Source organism: Miniopterus schreibersii, assembly GCF_964146895.1.
Source record: "Miniopterus schreibersii genome assembly, chromosome: X".
In the NCBI taxonomy this organism is placed as follows: Eukaryota; Metazoa; Chordata; class Mammalia; order Chiroptera; family Miniopteridae; genus Miniopterus; species Miniopterus schreibersii.
Window position 1 is genome coordinate 63418545 of NC_138104.1, and position 15785 is coordinate 63434329.

General features: G+C 37.8%; 1 pseudogene across 1 annotated transcript; it reads right to left on the bottom strand.

The window, feature by feature from the left end:
* Positions 1 to 7001: 7001 nt before the first annotated feature.
* Positions 7002 to 8278, bottom strand: LOC308551391 (phosphoglycerate kinase 1 pseudogene; annotated as a pseudogene). The gene has a single exon. The product of its transcript is annotated as a phosphoglycerate kinase 1 pseudogene (transcript).
* Between the last annotated feature and the right edge of the window lie 7507 nt (positions 8279 to 15785).

A 15785-nucleotide genomic window follows, 5' to 3' on the forward strand; every position in this document is an offset into this window, starting at 1 on the left:
AAAAAAAAAAATTAAAAAACAATCCCATATAAAATTGCACCAAAAATACCTAGAAATAAATTAAATCAAGGAGGTAAAAGACTTGTATTTGGAAAATTATAAGGTGTTCAAGAAAGAAATTGAAGATACAAATAAATGAAAGCATATATCATGCTCATAAATAAGAAGAAGTAACATTGTTAAAATGTCCATATTAACCAAAGCAATCTATATATAGGCTTAATGTAAACTCTATCAAAAGAACAATGGTATTTTCACAGAACTAAAACAAATAATTCTAAAATTTATATGGAGAAGAGACAACAAGATGGTGGCATAGGTAACCAAGGTATTCACCGCATCCTACAACCACATCAAAATTACAACTAAAATACAGAACAACCATCACTGAGAACCTCCTGAAATCTAGCTGAACAGAAGTCCTACAACTAGGGAACTGAAGAAGCACATCTAGACCAGTAGGAGGAGCAGAGGCCGTAGCGCAGAATCTGGGCTGAATCAAGGAGAGGGGCCCATCCCATACCCAGGTGGGATATCTCAGCTGGTGGAGGTTTCCCAGAGGAGCAAGGGGTCCCAGCCCCACATCAGGCCCCCCCAGCCCAGGGTTCCATTACCAGGAAGAGAAGTCCCCACAACTTCGGGCTGTAAAAACCAAGAAGGACTGTGGCTGAGTGACTCGGAGGCTGCTGGAGTCCCAGGCAGTTCCTCTTAAGGGGCCAACACATGGACTTAGGCAGACACACTCCTTCTAAGCTCCAGCACTGTGCAGCAGCTTGAAAGGAATCTGGGACATTCATGGAGGAAATAACTTTCCTGGAATCAGAAAAAGAGCTGGAGGGACAGCTTACTCCCAGACAGAAGAGCTGGCAGAGGCCATTCCTTCTTTGACGAGCTCAACCCCCACAGAGCCAGCAAGAGCCATATTTGAATTTCCACCATCCTCACTCACACCTTATGCCCTGCCCTGGTGATTCCTGGAGGCCCCACCCCTCCCCACTTGCAAGCTCATCCAAGTCATTTCCAATGGCTTTTCTATGCAAGTGGCATCTCTAGCCTCATGCTTGGGACTTTCTGAAAATCTCTCAAACAAGCAGCAGCTGAACTCAGCGTGCCCCATACCTCTTGATAAGTGTCCCCAGGCACAGCACTAGTGGCAGCCTGCATTGTTTTCATAGCTTGGCCTCTCCTGGGCACCTCCAAGCCCAGCACAAGTAGCAGCCATGTAAAGATTGCTGTGTAGTTCATGCTGGGTGGCCCTGGGCAAGGCACTGGCAGAGGCTGACTTTGCACCTCCTGGGAGGCCTCAGATACAGTGCACCTGGTAGTCGGCTTCAACCACACTGGATTACAACCCTACCACATCCATGAGTGACACACTCAATGGGCAGACTTGGTGAGCACCAAAGCCCCACTGAAGCAAATCCTGCTCCATAAGGGAGTCTCCAACACAGCAGCTCTTTGGCTGTAGTTGCAGCTGATTCTCAGAGCAGATTGGCTTGGGGGTCAATTCCTCCAAGTGATGCCAATAGCAACCAAGGCTCAACAATAACAAGACAGTGCACACAGCACACACAGGGGAGCACTTAGAAGGCCCAGTGCAGGTAACTGAAGAGACTGAGCAACTGAGCCCTACAGTATACCTACTACGCAAAGACACTCTACCAATTCCAGGAGACATAGCAGCTCTACCTAACACAGAGAAACCAACACCTGGAAGCAGCCAAAATGTGGAGGCAAAGAAGCATGACATAAATGAGAGAACAGAAAAAATCTCCAGAAAAAGAACTAAATGAAATAGAGCCAAGCAAGCTACTAGATTTAGAGATAAATACAATGTTTATAAGGATGTTCAAGGATTTTAGTAAGACTATTAAGGAAACTAGTGAGATCATCAATGACATAATAAAGAACCAGTCAGAAAGGAAGGCTACACTAACTGAAAGGAAGAATAATTTACAGGGAATCAACAGTAGAGTAGGGGACACCGAGAATCAAATCAGCAAGCTGGGTTATGAGGAAGCAAAAAAATACCCAATCAGAAGAGCAAATAGAAAAAAAGAATACAGAAACATGAAGATAGTATAAAGAGCCTCTGGGACAACTTCAAGTGGCATAACATTCATATTATGGGGATACAGAAGGAGAAGAAAGAGGCAAGAAATTGAAAATCTATTTGAAGAAATAATAACAGAAAACTTCCCCTACCTGGGGAAAGAAATAGACTTTCAAGTCCAGGAAGCACAGAGTCCCAAACAAGAGGAACCCAAAGAGGCCCACAGCAAGGACACATCATAATTAAAATGCCAAAGTTTAAAGACAAAAAGAGAATCTTAAAAGTAGTGAGAGAAAAGCAGTTAGTTACCTACAAGGGAGCATCCATACGACTGTCAGCTGATTTCCCAACATAAACTTTGTGGGCCAGAAGGGAGTGGCAAGAAACATTCAAAGTGATTAAAAGCAAGAACTTACAACCAAGATTACTCTACACAGCGAAGCTGTCATTTAGAATTGAAGTTCAGATAAAAAGCTTCACAGATAAGAAAAAGCTAAAGGAGTTCATCATCACCAAACCATGAAATGTTGAAGGTTCTTATTTAAGAAGAAGCTAATGAACAAAAGAAACTGATAAACAAAATAGTCCCCGAGACACTGAAGCTTGCAACAGACTGTTGTATCAAAGAGGAAATGGATGTGGGGCTTGGGAAGAGATTAACCAAAGAAGTTATATGCATATATGTATAATCCATGGACACAGACAATAATGGAGTAAAAAATGGGACACCTGTAATACTTTCAACAATAAATATAAATTTTAAAAAATAAAATAAAATTTATATGGAACCACAAAAGACCTCAAATAGTTTCAGCAACCTTGAGAAAGAACAAAATTGAGGTTATCATACTACCTGATATCAAGTTATACTAAAAGGCTATAGTAATCAAAACAGCATGACCCTGGCATAAAAACAGTCACATAGATCCATGGAACAGAATAGAGAGCCAGAAATAAACCCATGCCTGTATGGTCAATTAATATTTGACAAAAATAGGCAAGACTATTCAATGGTGGTAAAAACAGTCTACTCAATAAATGGTGTTGTGAAAACTGGATAGATACATGCAAAAAAATGAAACTAGACCACCTTCTTATACCATATACAAGAATAAATTCAAAATGGATTAAAAATTAAATGTAAGACTCAAAACCATAACACTCCTAGAAGAAAATATGGGTACTGAAATCTCTGACATTTCTCTTAGCAATATTTTTTCCTGATATACCACCTGGGGCAAGAAAAATAAAAGAAAAAAATGAACAAATTAAACTATAACTAAAAATTTACTGTACAGCAATGGAAACCATCTAAAATACTGATTGGGAGAAGATATCTGTCAATGATATACCTAAAAATGGGTTAATATACAAAATTCAAAAAGAACTCATACAACTCAACACCAAAAACACAAACAATCCAATTATAAAATTGGCAGAGACCTTAATAAACTTTTATCCAAAGAGAATATACAGATATCAAATAGACATAAAAATATAACCAACATTACTAATGCGAATTAAAACCACAGAGAAATGCAAATTAAAACCACAACAAGATATCACCTCACACCTGTCAGAATGGCTATCAACAATAAATCAGCAAACAACAAGCGATAGTGAGGATGTGATGAAAAGGTAACTCTCATGCATTGTTGATGAGATTGCAAATTGGTGCAACCACTATGAAAAATAGCATGAAGGTTCCTCAAAAAATTAAAAATGAGACTACCTTAAGACACAGCAATTCCACTTCTGGGTATTTATCAAAAGAAATCCAAAACACTAATTCAAAAAGACATATGCAACCCTATGTTCATTGCAGCATTATTTACAATAGCCAAGATATGGAAGCAACCAAAATGCCTATCAATAGATGACTGGATAAAATAATGTGGTACATATATACAATGGAATATTACTAAGCCATAAAAATATGAAATCTAACCATTTGCAACAAGAGAAATGTACCTAGATGGTGTTATAGTAAGTGAAATAAGTCAGAGAAAGACAAGTACCATATAATTTCACTTATATCTAAAGAACAAAATAAATGAACAAACAAAACAGAAACAGACTCATAGATACAGCGAAAAAACTGATAGTTGCCAGATGGGAATGGGATGAGGGGTTGAGTGAGAAAGGTGAAGGTATTAAGAAGTACAAATTGGCAGTTAAAAAATAGTAATGAAGATATAAAATACAGCATAGGGAATATAATCAATAATATTATAACTATGTATGGTGTCAGATGGATATCAGTCTTATTAGGGGGATCATTTCATAAATTATATAAATGTCTAACCACTCTGACCTACACCTCAAAGTAACATAAAATAATATTGAATGTCATCTGTAATTGGCAAGTAAGAAAAAGTCTACCCTCTTAGTTTTTGGAAAAGTTTGTGAAGTATTGGTATTAATCCTTCTTTAAATGTGTGGTAGAATTAAGTGATAAAGCCATCTAAGCCTGGGCTTTTCTTTGAGGGTAGTTTTTGGATAAGTAACAATCTGTTTACTTGTTATAGACTTATTCGGCTTGGCTATTTCAGGTTAGGTACAGTAGTTTGTATTTTTCTAAGAATTTGTCCATTTCATCTATTTATTTACTTTGTTGGCATACAATTGTTCACAGTCTTTTACAGTGTTTTTCTACTTCTGTAAAGTAGGTAGTAATACCCTCTCTTTCATTCTTTTAAAACTCTATTAAACTTATTGGGGTGACATTGGTTAATAAAATTACATAGGATTCAAGTGCAAAATTGTATAACACATAATCTGTATATTGCGTTTTGTGTTTAAACCCAAAGTCAAATATTTTTCCTTCACCATATATTTCACCTCCTTTATCCTTTACTACTTCCCCCTACCCACTTTCCCTCTGGTTACCACCATACTTTTAATCATGTCTATGAGTTTTTGTTTGCTTTTGCTGTTTGTTTATTTGTTACTTTCAGTTTTAAATCTTGCATGATTAAAACCATGTTTCTTGACTTTTTCTTTCTGACTAATTTCACTTAGCTTGATATTCTCAAGGTCCACCCATGTTGTTGCCAGTGGCAGGATTTCGTCTTTGCTTATGGCTGTGTAGTATTCCATTGTATATATGAACCACGTCTTCTTTATCCAATCATCTGTCGAAGGACACTTTGGTTGTTTCCATGTCTTGGCCACCATGAATAATGCTGCAATGAACATAGATAGGGACACATATATCATTGCAAATAAATGTCAATTTTTCCAGGTAGATACCCTCAGAGGGGTTGGGTCATATGGTAACTCTGTTCTTAATTTTTTGAGGTACCTTCATACTGTTTCCCATAGTGGCTGTGCCAGTTTATATTCTCACCAGCAGGGAATGAGTTTTCCTTTTTTTCCACAACCTCTTCAATACTTGTTATTACTTGTCTTGTTGATAATAGCCATTCTAACAGATGTGAGGTGGTATCTCATTGTAGTTTTTATTTGCATTTCCCTAGTTGTTAGTGAGGTTGAACATCTTTTCATATATCTGTTGGCCATTTGTATGTCTGTTCAGGTCCTCTGCCCATTTTATATTGAATTTTTTGTTTGTTTCGTGTTGAGTTATATGAATTCTTTATATATTTTGGATCTTAAACCATTATTGGAGGTGTTGCTTGCAAATGTCTTCTCCCATGTGTTTGGTTGCATTTTGTTTAGTGGATGGGTTCTTTTGCTGTGCAGAAATTTTTTAGTTTGTTATAGCCCCATTCATTTATATTTTTGCTTTTACTTTCCTTGCCCATGAGGTCAGATTCATAAAATCCTCTAAGAACAAGGTCCATAAGTTTAGTACCTGTGTTTTCTTCTATGTAATTTATTGTCTCAGGTCTTACATTTAGGTCTTTGATTCATTTTGAGTTAATTTTTGTGTATGGTGACAAATAGCAGCCTAGTTTCATACTTTTGCATGTGGCTTTCCAATTTTCCCAGCACCATTTATTGAAGAGGCTTTCTTTTCTCTATTGTATGTTTTTGGGTCCTTTGTTAAAGATTATTTGCTCGTATACATGTGGGTTTATTTTGGGCCCTCAATTATATTCCATTGATCTGTGTATCTGTTCTTTTCTGCCAATACCATGCTGTATTGATTATTGTAGCTTTGTAGTATACTTTGAAGTCAGGATGTGTGAAACCTCCAGCTTTGTTCTTTTTTTCTCAGGATTGCTTTGGCTATTTGGGGTCTTTTGAGGTTTTATAAAAATCTGATAATTTTTAGCTTTATTCCTTTAAAAAATGTCATTAGGATTTTGATGGGGATTGCATTATATCTGTATATTGCTTTGAGTAATATGGCCATTTTAGCTATATTAATTCTTCAAATCCATTAACACAGAGTATCTCTTCACTTCTTTGTGTCTTCTTCAATTTCTTTTAACAATGTCTTACAGTTTTTAGTTCACAGATCTTTCACATACTTTGTTATGGTTGGTCCTAGGTATTTTTTTCTTTATGTTGCAATTGCAAATGAAATTTTGTCTTGCATTTCTTTTTCTTTTTTTTTCCAGGTCCAATGAATACTTTTATTATTTATTTAACAGATCACCAACTTTTTGTCTCCCTCCCTCCCTCCAAGTGGAATTTCACCTCATTTTCATGCTGGGTAGCGAAACAATGACAAAGCTAATCAGAATAAGCTACTCCAATAAGAGAACTAAGCTAACAGCTTACTTTCTTTTAATAGGCGCACTATAAATATATATACTCTAGAATGCACAATGGCTTATTCATTAAGAAATTCAAATAAGATCCTGAAGAAAGGAGGTAAGTTCAGCATGCAATGAAGATAAACTGAGATGCTGTGCAACTGTTTAAGTGTTTCTGGGTTGCATCTCTTGGGCAGTAGCTGAATCTTGACATGGGGGAAAATTTTAGCCAATATCAAGTAGAAATGTGGGAAGCACTAAGCTGACTTAGGGGATGTGCACAGGAACCAAAAGGCAGAAAAATTACTAAACGTTGCTGAGAGCACCCACCCCAGGAAGGACTTTACCTTCCAAGAGCTCTAAACTGGCACCATCCCCAGGACTCACATGGCTGACTTTATCCTCTGTATTCCATTTGGCACAGCAAGTGGCAGTGTCTCCACCACCTATGATGGTGATGCAGCCCCTGGAAGTGGCTTTCACCGACTCATCCATGAGGGCTTTGGTCCCTGGGGCAAAAGCTTCTCATTCAAATATGCCCATAGATCCATTTCACACAATCTACTTAGCCCTAGCGAAATCCTCATTGTACTTCTTGCTGCTCTCAGGACCACAGTCCAAGCCCATCAAGCCAGCAGGTATGCCAGAGGCCACAGTGGTTTGGCCAGTATTGACATTCTCATCAAACTTGTCAGCAGTGACAAAGTCAACTGGCAAGGTAATCTTCACACCATTCTTCACAGCTTTGGACATCAGGTCTTTGACGCTCTTGACTCCCTCTTCATCAAACAGAGATGTGCAGTCTCCATGTTGTTGAGCACCTTAAGGAAGGTAAAAGCCATTCCACCACCAATAATCATCTCATTGCTTATCTAGCATATTATTAATCAGCTGTACCTTGTCTGCAACTTTAGCTCTGCCCAGGATAGCCAGGAAGGGCCACTCCGGGCTTTCCAATGACTTAGCAAAGTAGTTCATTTCCTTCTTCATCAAAAAACCTCCAGCTTTCTGTGGCAGACAGACTCCCACCATAGAGCTGCGGACTCAGTGAACATTGCCAAAAGCATCATTGACACAGACATCCCCCAGCTTGGAAAGTGAAGCTTGGAAAGCTTCTACTTTAGCTGGCTTGGCTTTAACTTTGTTCCCAGAAGTATTTTTTCCCTTCCCTTCTTCCTCCACATAAAAGTGAAGGTTCTCCAGCAGGATGACAGACCCATCAGCTGGGTTAGCACAAGCTTTCTCCACTTCAGGGCTCATGCAGTCCTTCAAAAACAAAACATCCTTGCCCAGCAGAGATTGGAGTTCTACAGCAACTGGCTCCAAGGAGTACTTGTCAGGCATACGGACACCATTGGGCCAACCCAGGTGGCTCATAATAACAACAGACTTGGCTACATTGTCCAAGCAGAATTTGATATTTGGGATGGAAGCCTTGATTCTCTGGTTGTTTTTTTATCTGGTTGTTCTTCATAGAAACAACAAAGTCCACTCTCATGATGACCCGCTTCCCCTTCAGGTCCAGCTTGTCCAGAATCAGCTTGTTAGAAAGGGACATCTTGGCAATACAGCAGCACAGAGAGGCCAGGGATCAGTCAATGATGGAGACTGCAGTCAATATCTGCTGCAGAACACATGCCGGTCACTCTTCATTTCTTTTTCTGAAGTTTTGTTGTTAGTATATAGGAACACAATGGATTTTGGTACATTGATTTTGTATCCTGCAACTTCACTGTATTTGTTTATTGTTTCTAATAGTTTTTGGTGGAATCTTTAGGGTTTTCTATATAATAAATCATGTCCTCCGCAAACACTTTTACTTCTTCATTCCCAATTTTGATGTTTTTTTATTTCTTTCTCCTGCCTGATTGCTCTGGCTAGTACTTCCAGTACTATCCTGAATAACAGTGGTGAGTGTGGACATCCTTGTCTTGTTCCTGATCTAACTAAGAGAAAAAGCTTGCAGTTTTTCCATAAAGTGTATTAGCTGAGGATTTGTCATATACGTTGAGCATCACCTCAATATGTATTATGTTGAGGTACTTTCATTGTATATGCATTATTTTATGCATCATTTTAAACCTCAGGCATTTAAAAAAATTTTTAAACATCACCCAAGGATATGTTTATTTTTTAATTTATCTTCACTGTTGAAAGTATTACAGATATCCCCCCCTTTTTCCCTATTCACCCCTTCCTCCCCAACTGCACCCCCTCCCCAGGTCTTCACCACACTATTGTCTGTGTTCATGGGTTATGCATATATGCATATAAGTTCTTGGGTTAGTCTCTTCCCACCCCCACCCACTTCCCTCTGAGATTCATCAGTCTGTTGCATGCTTCTAAGTTTATGGAACTATTTTGTTTGTCAGTTTATTTTGTTCATTAGATTCCACATATAAGTGAGATCATGTGATATTTGTCTTTATCTGCCTGGCTTATTTCACTTAGCATAATAATCTCCAGGTCCCTCCAAGTTGTCTCAAAGAGTAATAGATCCTTCTTTTTTACAGCTGTATAGTATTCCATTGTGTAGATGTACCACATTTTTATCCACTCATCTACTGATGGGCACTTGGGCTTTTTCCAGATCTTAGCCATTGTAATTAACACTGCTATGAACATCTGGGTGCATATATTCTTTCTGATTGGTGCTTAAGGCTTTTTAGGATATATTCCTGGAAGTGGGATCACTGGCTGAAAGAAATAGCAGTTCCATTTTTTTTTTTTTTTTTAAATATATCTTCATTGATTTCAGAGAGAGGAAAAGAGAGGGAGAGAGAGAGAGATAGAAACATCAATGATGAGAGAGTCATTGATCAAGCCCGCAACCGGGCATGTGCCCTGACTGGGAATCGAACCCTGATCGCCTGGTCGATGCTCAACCGCTGAGCCACGCCCGGCTGGGCACAGTTCCATTTTTAATTTTTGAGAAAACTTCACACTGTTTTCCACAGTGGTTGTACCAGTCTGCATTCCCACCAGCAGTGTACTAGGGTTGCTTTTTCTCCACATCCTCACCAACACTTGTTGTTTGTTGATTTATTGATGATAGCCATTCTGGCAGGTGTGAGGTGATACCTCATTGTTGTTTTAATTTGCATCTCTTACATGATTAGTAACACTGAGCACTTTTTCATATGTCTCAGTCATTTGTATGTCCTCTTCAGAGAAGTGTCTATTCTGTTCCTCTGCCTCTTGTTTAATTGGATTGTCTTTCTTTTGTTGAGTTGTATGACTACTTTATCAATTTTGGAAATTAACCCCTTATCACATGTACCATTAGCAAATATGTTCTCCCATAAGGAGGTTCCTTTTTCATTTTGATGCTGGTCTCTTTTACTGTGTAGAAGCTTTTTATTTTGATGTAGTCCCATTTGTTAATTTTTTCCTTTGTTTCTCTTCCCCTAGGTGATGTATCAGTCAAAATTCTACTACATGAGATGTCTGAGATTTTGCTGCTTATGTTTTCTTCTAGGATTTTTATGGTTTGACAACTTACATTTAAGTCTTTTATCCATTTTGAGATCATTCTTGTGTATGGTGAAAGTTGGTGATCTAGTTCTTTTTTTTTTTTGCATGTACCAGTCCAATTTTCCCAACAACATTTGTTGAAGATACTGTCTTTACTCCACTGTTTGCTATTGCTTCCTTTGTCAAATATTAATTGGACAATTAATAAATTTATCAATTTCTGGGTTCTCTGTTATGTTCCATTGATCTATATGCCTGTTGTTGTGCCAGTACCTATATGCCTGTTTTAATTTTAGTGGCTTGGTAGTATAACTTGATATCTTGTATTGCGAGCCCTGCAACTTTGTTCTTTGTTCTCAATACTGTTGAGGCTATGTGAGGTCTTCTTTGGTTCCATACAAACTTTTCAAGTATCTGTTTTAGATCTGTGAAATATGCTGTTGGTATCTTAATAGGGATTGAATTGAATCTATAGATTGCCTTGGGTAGTATGGACTTTTTAATGATGTTAATGCTACCAAAGCATGAACATGGTATATTTTTCCACTTGTTTATATCTTCCTCTATCTCTTTTTTCAATGATTTGTACTTTTCTGAGTAGGGGTCTTTTACCTCCTTGGTTAAATTTATGACTTATGCCTCAATATCTCAATTTTTTGTCACAATGGTAAATGGGATTTTTAGTTTCTCTTTCTGAGAGTTCATTATTGATGTATTAAAATGCCATCAATTTCTGGGTGTTAATTTTGTATCCAGCTACCTTGCCGAATTCATTGATCAAATCTAGTAGTACTTTGGTGGAATCTTTAGGGTTTTCTATGTATAATATCATGTCATCTGCAAATAAGGACAGTTTTACTTCCTCCTTTCCAATTTGGATGCCTTTTATGCCTTTTTCTGATCACTGTGGCTAGGACTTCCAGTACTATGCTGAATAAGAGTGGTGAATGTGGACATCCCTGTCTTATTCTTGTTCTTATGGGAAATGACTTCAGTTTTTGCCCATTGAGTATGCTGTTGGCTGTGTTTGTCATATATGGTCTTTGTTATGTTGAGGTATGATCCCTCTATTCCCACTTTGCTGAGAGTTTTTATCAAAAATGGGTGTTAGCCCGGCCAGGTGTGGCTCAGTGGTTGAGCACTGACCCAAGATCCAGGAGATGGCAGTTCCATTCCGTCAGGGCACATGCCCAGGTTGCAGGCTTGATCCCCAGTTGGGGGCATGCAGGAGGCAGCCGATCACTGACGACTCCCTCATCATTGATGTTTCAACTCTCTCTCTCCTTCTCCCTTCCTCTCTTTGAAATCAATAAAGGTATATATATATTTTAAATGGGTGTTAAATTTTGTCAAATCCTTTTTCTGCATCTATTGATATGATCATGTGATTTTCATCTTTTAATTTGTTTATGTGATGTATCACATTCATTGCTTTTCAAATATGGTACAAGCCTTGCATCCCTGGAATAAATCCCACTTGGTCATGGTGTATGATTTTTTTTTAATATATCACTGGATCCAATGTGCTAGTATTTTGTTGAGTATTTTAGCATCTATGTTCACCAGGGATATTGACCTACAATTCTCTTTCTTTGTAGTGTATTTATCTGGTTTTGGAACTAGGATAATGCTGGCTTCATAAAAAGAGCTTGGAAGTGTTCCTTTGTTTTGGATTTCTGGGCAAGGGCTTTTGTTTCCTGGGAGTTTTGTTTGTTTCTTTCTTTCTTTTTTATTACTCCTTCAACTTCATCAGTTGTTATAGGGCTATTCATGTTTTTTGATACTTCTTGATTGAATTTTGGAAGATTGTATGTTTCTAGGAATTTGTCAATGTCGTCCAAGTTGTGCAACTTGTTGGCATATAGTTGTTCATAGTATTTTCTTAGAATCCTTTCGGTTTCTGTGGTATCAGTTGTTACTTCACTTTCATTTCTGATTTCATTTATTTAGGTCCTCTGTTTGTTTCTTGGTAAGTCTGGCCAAAGGTACATCAATCTTGTTTATCTTTTCAAAAAACAAGCTCTTGGTTTCATTGATCTTTTCTTTGTTTTTTTGTTTGTTTGTTTGCTTTGTTCATTTTTTTTTTTTTTTTGGTCCCTGTGTCACTCATTTCTACTCTGATAGTTATTTTCGTCCATCTACTTACTCTGGGCTTTTCTTGTTGTTCTATTTCTAATTCTTTAAGTTGTAGGATTAGATAGTTTATTAGAAACCTTTATTGTATTTGAAGATAGGCTTATAGTGCTATGAACTTCCCTCTCAGGACTGCTTTTGCTGTGTTCCATAGATTTTGGGTTGTTGTGTTTTCATTTGTTTCCGGGAAGTTTTCTTATTTCTTGCTTGATCTCATTGCTAACCATTCATTGTTTAATAACATGCTATTTAGCCTCCATGTACTTGAATGTTTTAAGTGTTTTCATTGTAGTTGATTTCTAGTTTCATGCCATTGTAATCTGAGATGATGCTTGATATGATTTCAATCTTCTTGAACTTGTAGAGGCTTAGTTTGTGTCCTAACATGTGGCCTATCATTGAGAATGACCTGTGTGCACTTGAGAAGAATGTATAATCTGCAGCTTTGGGGTGAAATCTTTTGTAAATGTAAATTAATTCCATCTGATCTAGTGTGTTGTTTAGGATCATTGTTTTCTAGTTGATTTTTTGTCTAGAAGATATAACCAGTAATGCCTGTGGGGTGTTCAAGTCCCCTACTATGATTGTATTGCTGTCAATCTCTCCCTTAAAGTACTCCAGAATTTTACTTCACATATTTTTGTTCTCCTATATTCAGTGCATATATGTTCATCAGGGTTATATCCTCTTGTTGGATTGACCCCTTTAGTACTATGTAATTACCTTCATTTTCTCTTGTTATAGCCTTCTTTTTAAAGTCTATTTTGTCAGGTATTTCAATTTTCGTGGAAACAAATTTTCATCCCTTCACTTTCATCCTCTGTCTTTTGTTTTGACATGGGTCTCTTGCAGACAACATATATACGAGCCAGATTTTCTTTTCCATTCAGCTACCTTATATCCTGATTAGCACATTTAAGCCATTTACATTGAAAGATATTAATGATAAGTACTTATTTGCATTTTATTCTTTATGCCTGTGTTCCTCTCTTTCTATTTCTTCTTCTTACACCACTCCTTTTAGCATTTCTTGCAGTGCTGGTCTGTTGGTGATAAAATCTCTTAGCCCTTTTTTGTCTATGAATCTATTTCATCTTCAGTTTTGAATGGTAGCTTTGCCGTATAGAGTAGTCTTTGATTCAGTCCATTGCTTTCCAATATTTTGTATACTTCATTCCACTCCCTTCTGGCCTGAAGTGTTTCTATTCAGAAATCAGGTGACAGTCTAATGAGAGCTCCCTTGCAGCTAACTTTCTCTCTCTTGTTGCCTTTAAGATACATTCTTTGTCTTTAACATTTGCCTTTTTTTTAACACCCTAACCTGAGGATATTTTTTCCATTACTTTTCAGAGAGAGTGGGAGAGAGAGAGAGAAAGAAACATTGATATGAGAGAGACACATCAATTGGTTGCCTCTTGTATGAGCCCTGAATGGGGCTGGGATTGAACTTGCCACTGAGGTACATGCCCTAGACTGCCACTCTAACCTCTGAGCCAAACCAACCAGGGCAATGTTTTTATTTTAATTATTACGTGTCTACGTTTGGATCTTTTTGGGTTCATCTTGAAAGGGATTCTCATTTCCTCAACCTGAGTGACTATTTCCTTTACCAGGTTAGGGAAGTTTTTTGTCATTATTTCTTCAAACAGGTTCTCTACTCCTTGCTCAGAATCTTTTCCTCCTTGTACCCTATGATGTGGATGTTGTTACATTTCATGTTGTCCCAAAGCTCCCTTAAACTATATTCCTGCTTTTTTATTTTTTTGTCTAATTGCTGCTCTGTTTGGGTGTTTTTTTTCTACCTTGTCTCCTAATTCGCTGGTTCTGTCTTCAGCTTCCTTTAATCTACTATTGATTCCTTCCACGGTATTCTTTATTTCAGCTGTGTCATTCTTCATTTTCGATTGATTCTTGCTCATGGTTTCTACATCTGTTTTCATGCTAAGTTTCTCATAGTTCTCATTAAGTTCTTTGAGCATTCTCATGACCATTACTTTCAACTCTATATCTGATAAATTGCTTGCCTCCATTTCATTTATCTCTTTATCCGGAGATTCCTACTGTTTTTTTTATTTGGGGCCTGTTTTTTCTCCCCATTATTTTTTTGTTCCTTTGTGTTTGTTTCTGTGTGTCACAGAAGACTGCTATGCCTCCTAGTCTCGGTGGGGTGGCCTTCCTGTGCGACCCACTTGTGTAGTCTCCTTGATAATCTGAGCTGGGTGCTCTAGGAACAACCTTTATGTGGGTTATATGGTTTCTCCTGTTGAATTTGGGTGATTACTATTGTTCTGTTTGTGGATGGGCTCAGCCCTCAAGCTTGTTGACTATGAGTCTCAACCCCACCACATTGTGCCAACTGTTATACATGTGCTGACAGAACAAAACAAGACAAAAACAAACCAAATAAAAAAGAACAGGAAACAAACTAAACAAAATAGCAAAATGAAACAACAAAACACCAACAGTAATAAAAACAATAGCTTCAATCCCAAGACTAAAAAACAAACAAACCAAAACAGACACAAAGAAAGAATACTAGAAGACATGAGACCAGAAGAATTAGAGGAGGAAAGAAAAAAACCTAAAATAAATAAATAAAAGATAATATGAAAGCAAAGAATAGACGCCAAATAGGGTAAGTATAAAAATAAAACATAGAAAATAATGAATATAATAATAATAATTTCAAGTAATAATACTGAATAAAATAAAATATAGAAGAAAAATGGGAAAAGAGAAAAGAAAAAAATTGAATTAAAAATAACTCAAAGTAAAGAGAATGATAAAGAAAAAAATTAGACTAAAATAAAAGCAATTAGAGAATATGGGAAGAAATAGAGAAAAGAGAGAAAGAAAATCCAAACCAAACAAAAACAAACAAACCAAAACAAGGAAAAGCAAACAAACAACAACAACAAAAAAATCCATAAAACGTTTGGTCTGCTATTTGTGGAGCTCGCTGGATTTTGCTTCAATGCTGTGGCCTCTGCCCCTTGGTGCGTGGTTCCCGGGCCTCTTGGGCAGTTCTCTTGGTGCAGGCCAATGTGAGCCGCTGTCTCTGCCTGGCCCTGGACAGCCTCACTGAAGTCCTGCAGGGTGGGACCCCAAGTATTCCAGCTGGCAGGGCCTCCCTCTCCCAGGCACTGGGTCTGCTTTTGCCTCACCTCTTGAATGTAGTTGTCTGGACTGTTTCACCCCCCACCCCAGGACTGGGCTCTGCGGGGTATTTGGTCCAGGTCTGGATGGTTGCAACAAATTTGCACTGGGGATGGTGCTCATAGGTTATAGGAAGGGCCCGGGGCGGGTGCTTCTTGTTTTTCCAAAGCTTCAGCTCTGTCTGGGTCACTGGCACCCCTTTGTCGCTACTTCTTGCAGTCAGGGAGTTAGACAAAACAAAACAAAATAAATAAAAAACAAAAGAAAAAAAACATTCACCCTCAGCACGGCCTGCTCTCACT